The following is an 8,826-nucleotide window of genomic DNA, read 5'->3' on the forward strand; positions in this document are numbered from 1 at the left end:
ATTTAGGTCCAATACAGGGATACGTGTTTGTTTATAGGCTTATAATTTATTGATTTAACAGACAAGAATGTCCATATCGTCTTACGTAGCAAGGATTTAAAATACATATGTATACATGCATACATATAAGTTATGTGTATATATGTGTGTGTATGTAAATGTGTGTGTGTGTGTGTGCATGTATATATGAATATACACACAGGGTAGAATAAGAGAAAGAGATGAAATTTTACAATTTAGGTCCAATACAGGGATACGTGTTTGTTTATAGGCTTATAATTTATTGATTTAACAGACAAGAATGTCCATATCGTCTTACGTAGCAAGGAAGAAAATTAATAGCAAAAAGACTGTGAAAAAGATCTTTCACTCAACTACATTATTTCAGTACAAAACTCATGTTTCCAAAACTTTGACTTAAGTGCATTAGGCCCACATATTGGCAGTTTTGCTTCCTATGGTTTCAGATATCAGCAGTCAACCACAGTCCAAAAATATTAAATTCCAGAAATAAACAATTTATAAATTTTAAATCACACACCACTCTATTTGTTCTATTTTATTATTGTTAATCTCTTACTGTGCCTAATTTATAAGTTAAGTTCTATCATAGGTTTGTATGTAGAGGACAATAACTTGTATACATAGAGTTCAGTACTTTCCATGGTTTTCAGCATCCATTGGAGGTCTTGGATTGTAGCCTAAGTGAATAACAGTGGACTATTGTATGTGTATAATTAAAGAAGTTACTTGAAAACTGAAAATCATGTCACAAATATAACTGCAGTTATTTTTATCTGATAATTTTGCATAAGTTTAATGCATATTTGTAAAAGTTTAATGCATATTTATTAAAGTTTTACAAATTGTATTTTCATTGAAAAGATAATATGCTTTAAAGAAATCGTGATTCATTTGAACTGAGAATATTAGAATTTGTGACTATTTTATAAGCTTTTTATTTAATTTTGTCACCCAATAAATCTGGGAACACATTTTTAAACACCCAGTTTATCAAATTAGCTTCTTTTCCTTTAAAATTATTTACAATGAATAATATTGAAGTCTATACCATGTATTAATAAAAATATCACAGTTGTTAGATTTTTATGAATTTACGTAGAAAATGCCAAGAATATATTAAAATGTACCCATGCCAGTAACATACACTTTCCAAAATTTTTTTTACTTCCTTGGTGATGCTTACCTTTTCTTCTGAAATTATTACTTTGCAATGAATGTTTTGATAATAGTATATATATGTATATATTATTTTGTTTTATTCATCTCAATAGATAAATATTTGTGGTATTTCGACATTGGATATTCTGTAGAGAGTAAAAATCCTGTTTTATATCAGTATTAGTTTTTTCCAACTATTTAATTTTGCACATGATACTCATTTTCATTAGGCTTCCATCTCCTCATCTGCAAATTGAAGCTAGTACACACAGTAGATATGATTGTTCTAAAAATTAAGTGAGATAACATATACACAGACTTACTACAACGCTGGTTGGCACAAAGAAGGCCCCATCTCATAAAAAATCTTATTCTTATCATCACCACTATTTTTACTCTTTTTTATAATTTACCAGTAAAATTATTTCTATTGCATTTGACCAATTATTGCACTTTAATTTATTCTGCATGTTGCCTCAAATGAAATGTATAATGAGGTATGGAATAAGATAAACTGGTTCAAATAAGTCACAAACAGTACACATGTATTTTCATATCTATTAATACAAAACCCCTATAGTAATCAGCAAGCTTCAAATTAAAACCTAGCTCTTTTAAAAGAATAAGACTACATTTTTGGTTCAGTAACTTCTTGCAAAAAAAAAAGGCTGAGTAAATGGCATTGTTTAACGTTATAAACTCTGCTGTTTTCCTCTTATATACCTTTGTATGAATCCTTGGTGCCTAAATACACAATATACACAGGCAGAAGGGTTAGAAATTTGTTTTATTCCAGTTATTTGCATCACCATTTCCTCCACTGACAGATAATGGAAGTTGACCATTTTATGACATTTATCTGATTCTATTATCACCTCATACTTTCAAATTTAACTGAGTATCATTCTGTTGGTAGCAATAATACCTGATAGGGCATCCTTTCCTATCGATTTTGTGTCTCTATTTTTCATATTTTATATCATGGCAAAGCTGAATTGTGTCATCTTTCCTGCATTCCAATAACTTGAAAATTATTATTAATGATCTTGATATTCACACTATTTTTACTTAGTGCATCACAGGGGACAGAGATGGATATGTTTATATTGTTATCAATTTCTGAAGGAGGTTCCCATCTGACTGCAGTAATTCAGGAAATATTATAAAACTGTTTGTGCTTTTTCAAATTACATAGAATTCAAGCTTGTTCTTTTCCAATTCACAACTACTTGTATGGCATTTGAGAAGATTCTACTTGCTGCAATATATTTATTGCTCCTTAGAACAATATTTATTTGCTTGCCAAAATATCTACCTGCATGCTAAAATTAGTTTTTATCCATTGAGTTTTTCCTTTTCCATGTTCATCTCTGCACTTTGAATCTTGAGTCCTTTGAATCCTTGACTTCTAAATGGTAGAGTGATCATAAAATTTGCTCTGGAATAAAATCTAGCAATGCTATATGTACATTTTCATGTTTCAGAGTTATTTTCTAATGGAATAAAACTAGTTAATTTGCTTTCCATCATCTATTCCTTCAATAAACTGACCTATATGAATCCCTCATCCTTAAACCTCTTTTTTTATTTCAATATCCTGGGAAAGGTCACACAGTAGCCATCTGGGGTGCTAAGGATATTCTCTTTTTTATTATTATTTTACTTTAAGTTCTGGGGTACAGGTGTAGAACATGCAGTGTTGCTACAAAGGTATACACGTGCCATGGTGGTTTGGTGCACCCATCAACTCGTCATCTATATTAGGTATTTCTCCTAATGATATCTCTCCTCTAGTGCCCCCATTTCCCCGGACAGGCCTTGGTGTGTGATGTTCCCCTCCCTGTGCCCATGTGTTCTCATTGTTCAACTCCCACTTTTAAGTGCGAGCATGCCACGTTTGGTATTCTGTTCTTGTGTTGGTTTGTGAAGAATGTTGGTTTCCATCTTCTTCCATGTCCCTGCAAAGGACATGAACTCATCCTTTTTTATGGCTGCATAGTATTCCATGTTGCATGTATGCCACAGTGTCTTTATCCAGTCTATCATCCATGGGCATTTGGGTTGGTTCCAACTCTTTGCTATTGTGAATAGTGCTGCAATAAACATATGTGTGCATGTGTCTTTACAGTAGAGTGATTTATAATCCTTTGGGTATATACCCAGTAATGAGATTCCTGGGTCAATGTTATATCTGGTTCTAGATCCTGGAGGAATCACCACACTGTCTTCCACAGTTGTTGAACTAGTTTACAGTCCCACCAACAGTGTAAAAGTGTTCCTCTTCCTCCACATCCTCTCCAGCATCTGTTGTTTTCCTGACTTCTTAATTATGGCCATTCTAACTGGCATGAAGCAGTATCTTCATTGTGAGTTTGATTTGCATTTATCTAATGACCAGTGATGATGAGCTTTTTTTCATATGTTTATTGGATCCATAAATGTCTTCTTTTGAGAAGTGTCTGTTCATAGCCTTCGCTGACTTTTGATTTTTTTTTTCTTATAAATTTGTTTGAGTTATTTGTAAATTCTGGATATAAGCCCTTGGACAGATGGATAGATGGCAAAAATTTTCTCCCATCCTGTAGGTTGCCTGATCACTCTGATGATAGTTTCTTTTGCTATGCATAAGCTCTTTAGTTTAATTAGATCTCAGTTGTCAATTTCAGCTTTTGTTGTCATTGCTTTTGGTGATTTAGTTATGAAGTCTTTGTGCATGCCTATATCCTGAATGGTATTGCCTAGGATTTCTTCTAGGATTTTTGTGGTTCTAGTTCTTATGTTTGAGTCTTTAATCCATCATCATTTAATGTTTGTATAAGGTATAAGGAAGGGATCCAGTTTGTTTTCTGCATATGGCTAGCCAGTTTTCCCAACACCATTTATTAAATAGAGAATCCTTTCCCCATTGCTTGTTTTTGTCAGGTTTATCAAAGATCAGATGGTTGTAGATGTGTGGTGGTATTTCTGAGGCCTCTGTTCGGTTCCATTGGTCTATATATCTGTTTTGGTTACTGTAGCATTGTAGTATAGTTTGAAGTCAGGTAGCGTGATGCTCCAGGTTTGTTCTTTTTACTTAGGATTGTCTTGGCTATACGAGCTCTTTTTTGGTTCCACATGAACTTTACAGTAGTTTTTTCTAATTCTGTGAAGAAAGTCAATGGTAGCTTGATGGGGATAGCATTGAATCTATAAATTACTATGGGTAGTATGGCCATTTTCAGGAGATTGATTCTTCCTATCCATGAGCATGGAATGTTCTTCCATTTGTTTGTGTCCTCTCTTATTTCCTTGAGCAGTGGTCTGTAGCTCTCCTTGAAGAGATCCTTCACATCCTTTGTAAGTTGTATTCCTAGGTATTTAATTCTCTTTGTTGCAATTGTGGAGTGCACTCATGATTTGGCTCTCTGTTGTTGGTGTATAGGAATGCTTGCGATTTTTGCACATTGATTTTGTATCCTGAGATTTTGCTGAAGTTGTTTTTCAGTCTAAGGAGATTTGGGGCTGAGATGATGGGGTATTTTTAAATATACAATCATGTCATCTGCAAACAGAGACAATTTGACTTCCTCTTTTCCTATCTGAGTACCCTTTATTTCTTTCTCTTGCCTGATTGCCTTGGCCAGAACTTCCAATACTATGTTGAATCGGAGTGGTCAGAGAAGGCATCCTTGTCTTGTGCTGGTTTTCAAAAGGAATGCTTCATTTCTGCCCATTCAGTATGATAGTGGCTGAGAGTTTGTCATAAATAGCTCTTAATATTTTGAGATACGTTTCATAAATACCTAGTTTATTGAGAGTTTTTAGCATGAAGACTTGATGAATCTTGTCAAAGGCCTTTTCTGAATCCATCAAGATAATCATATGTTTTTTGTCATTGGTTCAGTTGATGTGACAGAGTACATTTATTGATTTGCATATGTTGAACCAGCCTTGCATCCCATGGATGAAGCCAGCTTGATAGTGGTGGTTAAGCTTTTTGATGTGCTGCTGGATTCGGTTTGCCAGTATGTTACTGAGGATTTTTGCATTGATGTTCAGGGATATTGGCCTGAAATTTTCTTTTTTTGTCTTGTCTCTGCCAGGTTTTTGTATCAGGATGATGCTAGCCTCATTAAAATGAGTTAGGGAGGATTCCCTGTTTTTCTACTGTTCGCAATCATATCAAAAGGAATGGTACCAGCTCCTCTTTGTACCTCTGGTAGAATTTGTCTGTGAATCTGTCTGGTCCCAGACTTTTTTGGTTGGTAGGCTATTAATTAGTGCTTCAATTTCAGAACTTGGTATTGGTATATTCATGGATTCAACTTCTTCCTGGTTTAGACTTGGGAGCTTGTATGTGTCCAGGAATTTATGTATTTCTTCTAGTTTATTTGCATAGAAGTGTTTATAGTATTCTTTGATGGTAGTTTGTATTTCTGTAAACCTTTTCTTAATGCTGCTCTTTTTGCTTAAGTTTGAATACAGTCGTACCTCAAATGTATTACAGGTTTAGTTCCAGACCCCTGCAATAAAGGAATCTGCACAGATTTTGGATTTCCTAGTGCACAAAAATATTATATTTACACTATAATGTAGTCCATTAAGTGTGCAATAGCATTGTGTTTTAAATGAAATAATGTATATACCTGAATTTAAAAAACTTCATTGCTAAAAATGCTAATAATAATCTGAGCCTTCAGTGAATTATAATGTTTTTGCTGGTGGAGGGTCTTGCATCAATACTGGTGGCTGCTGACTGTGTTGACCATGGTGATAGTTTCTAAAGATTCAGATAGCTGTGGTAATTTCTTAAAATAAGAAAAAATGTAATTTTGTCACATCAGTTGACCCTTTCATGAAATATTGCTCTATGGCATGCAATTCTGTTTGATAGCATTTCCCCACAGCAGAACTTCTATCAACATTGGATTCAATTCTCTCCAGCTCTACCAGTGCTTGATCAACTAAGTTTATGTAACATTCAGAATACTTTGTTGTCTCTTTAACTGTGTTCTTTTGACCTCTCATGGATCATGAATGATCTTAATGGCACCTACAATGGTCAGTTCTTTCCAGAAGGTTTTCAATTTCCTTTTTCTAGATCCATTAAATAAATCAACATCTATAGCAGCTAAAGCCTTATGAAATGAATTTCTTAAATAAGAAGACTTGAAAATTGAAATTACTTTTTGATCCAGAATGAATGTTGTGTTAATAGGCATGAAATCAACATTAATCTCTTTGCACACCTCCGTGAGAGTTCTTGGGTAACCAGATACATTATTTGAAAGGAATCTTATTTTTTGAGCAGTAGGTCTCAACAGTGTGCTTAAAACAATCAAACCATGCTATAAACAGATTCCCTGTCATTCAGGCTTTGTTGTTCCATTTTAAGAGCATAGCAGAGTAGATTTAACATATGTATTAAAGGGCTTAGGAGTTTCAGAATAGCAGATGAACACTGGCTTCAACTTCAAGTCACCCACTGCATTAGTCCCTAACTATAGAGTCAGCCTGTCCCTTGAAGCTTTGAAGCCAAGCATTGAATTCTTCTCTTTTAGTCCTAGGTGGCATATTTTTAAGTATAAGCCTGTTTTGTCTGCATTGAAAATCTGTTGCTTTGTGTAGCTACCTTCATCGATGATCTTAGCTAGATCTTCTGTGTAACTTTCTGAAGGCTCTACATTAGCACTTGCTTCGTTATCTTGTACTTTAATGTTACAGAGATGACTTCTTTCCTTACACCTCATGAAGCAGCCTCTGCTAGCTTCTAAGTTTCTTCTTCAGCTTTCTCACCTCTGAACTTTTATAGAAGGGAAGAGAGTTAGGGTCTTGTTCCAAATTAGGCTTTGGCTTAATGGGGTGTTGTGGCTGCTTTGATCTTTATATCCAGTTCCCTAAGACTTTCTCCATAACAGCAATAAGGAATCGCCACACTGTCTTCCACAATGGTTGAACTAATTTACACTCCTACGAACAGTGTAAACACTTTTTGTCCACAGCCTTGCCAGCATCTGGGATTTTTTGAATTTTTAATAATCTCTATTCTGACTGGTACGAAATGGCATCTCATTTTGATTTTGATTTACATTTCTGTAATGAGTGATGTGGAATGCTTTTTCACATGCTAGCTGACTGCATATATGCAATAAAAGATGTATGTCATTTTTGAGAGGTGTATGTTCATGGCCTTTTGCCCATATTTTAATGGGGTTGTTTGGTTTTGTTTGTTAATTTGTTTCTAATAGATTCCGGATATCAGACTTTTGTTTGATGTATAGTTTGTGATTTTTTTTCTTCCCATTCTGTAGGTTGTCTGTTTACTCTAATGATATATATTGCTGTGCAGCAGCTCTTTAATTAGGTCCCATTTATCAATTTTTGTTTTTGTTGTAATTGCTTTTGGAGACTTCATCATGAAATATTTGTCAGGGTTCTATGTGCACAATAGCATTTTCTAAGTTTTCCTCTAGGGTGTTTTACAGTTTTTAGTTTTGCATTTAAGTCTTTAACCTATCCTAAGTTGATTTTTGTATGTGGTGAAAGAAAGGGGTCTAGTTTGAATTTTCTGCATATATTTGGCTAGCCAGTCATCTCAGCACCATGTATTGAATATGAAGTCATTTTCCCATTGCTTGATTTTGTTGACTTTGTCAAAGATCAGAGGATTATAGGTGTGCAGCATTACTTCTGGGTTCCCTAACCTGTTTCATTGGTCTATGTGTCTGTTTTTGTACCAGTACCACACTGTTTGGGTTATGGTAGTCTTGTAGCATAGTTTGAAGTTGAGTAGCTTGATGATTCTGTTGTCCTCTGTGCTTAGTGTTAATTTGGTATTTTGGCTCTTTTTTGGTTTCATGTCATTTATTTCTGTATTTCATTTTTTTGAGATGGTGTCTTGCATTGTCATACAGACCACAGGCTGTAGTCTAGTGGCACAATGAGGCTCAAGCAATCCTCCCACTTCAGACTCTGAAGCAGATGGGACTAAAGGTGCAAGCTACCACATTCAACTATTTTTTTTTTTAATTTTGTAGATACTGAGTTTCACCATGCTGCCAAGGCTAGTCCCAAACTCCTGAGCTGAAGCTATCCTCTTACTTTGGCTTCCCAAAGTGCTGGGATTACAGGTATGAACCACCACACCTAGCACTATATGAATTTTAGAATCGTTTTTTTCTAATTCTATGAAAAATGTCATGGTCTATTTGATAAGAATAGCATTAAATCTGTAAACTGTTTTCAGCACTACAGCCAAATTCCAGTAGAATGTAGTTGTGAATCAATCTGGTCCAGAGTTTTTTCTTCTTGATAGGTTTTTTTTTTTGACTGATTTAATTTTGGAACTCATTATTGGCTCGTTCAGGGATTCAGTTTCTTCCTGGTTGCATCTTGGGAGTTTGTATGTTTCCAGGAATATATCCATTTCTTCAAGGTTTTCTAGTTTGTGTGCATAGAATTGTTCGTAATAGCGTCTGAGGGTTTTTATATTTATGTAGAGTTGGTGGTAATGTCCCCTTTGCCATTTATGACTGTGTTTCTTTGGATATTTTTTCTTTATTAGTCTCACTAACAAACAGTCTATCCATCTTTATTTTTAAGAACCAACTTGGACAGGCGTGATGGGTCATGCATGTCATTGGCTGGGCACAGTGGCTCATTCCT

This window comes from Colobus angolensis, unplaced genomic scaffold (assembly GCF_000951035.1).
Source record: "Colobus angolensis palliatus isolate OR3802 unplaced genomic scaffold, Cang.pa_1.0 Scaffold20, whole genome shotgun sequence".
Classification (NCBI taxonomy): domain Eukaryota; kingdom Metazoa; phylum Chordata; class Mammalia; order Primates; family Cercopithecidae; genus Colobus; species Colobus angolensis.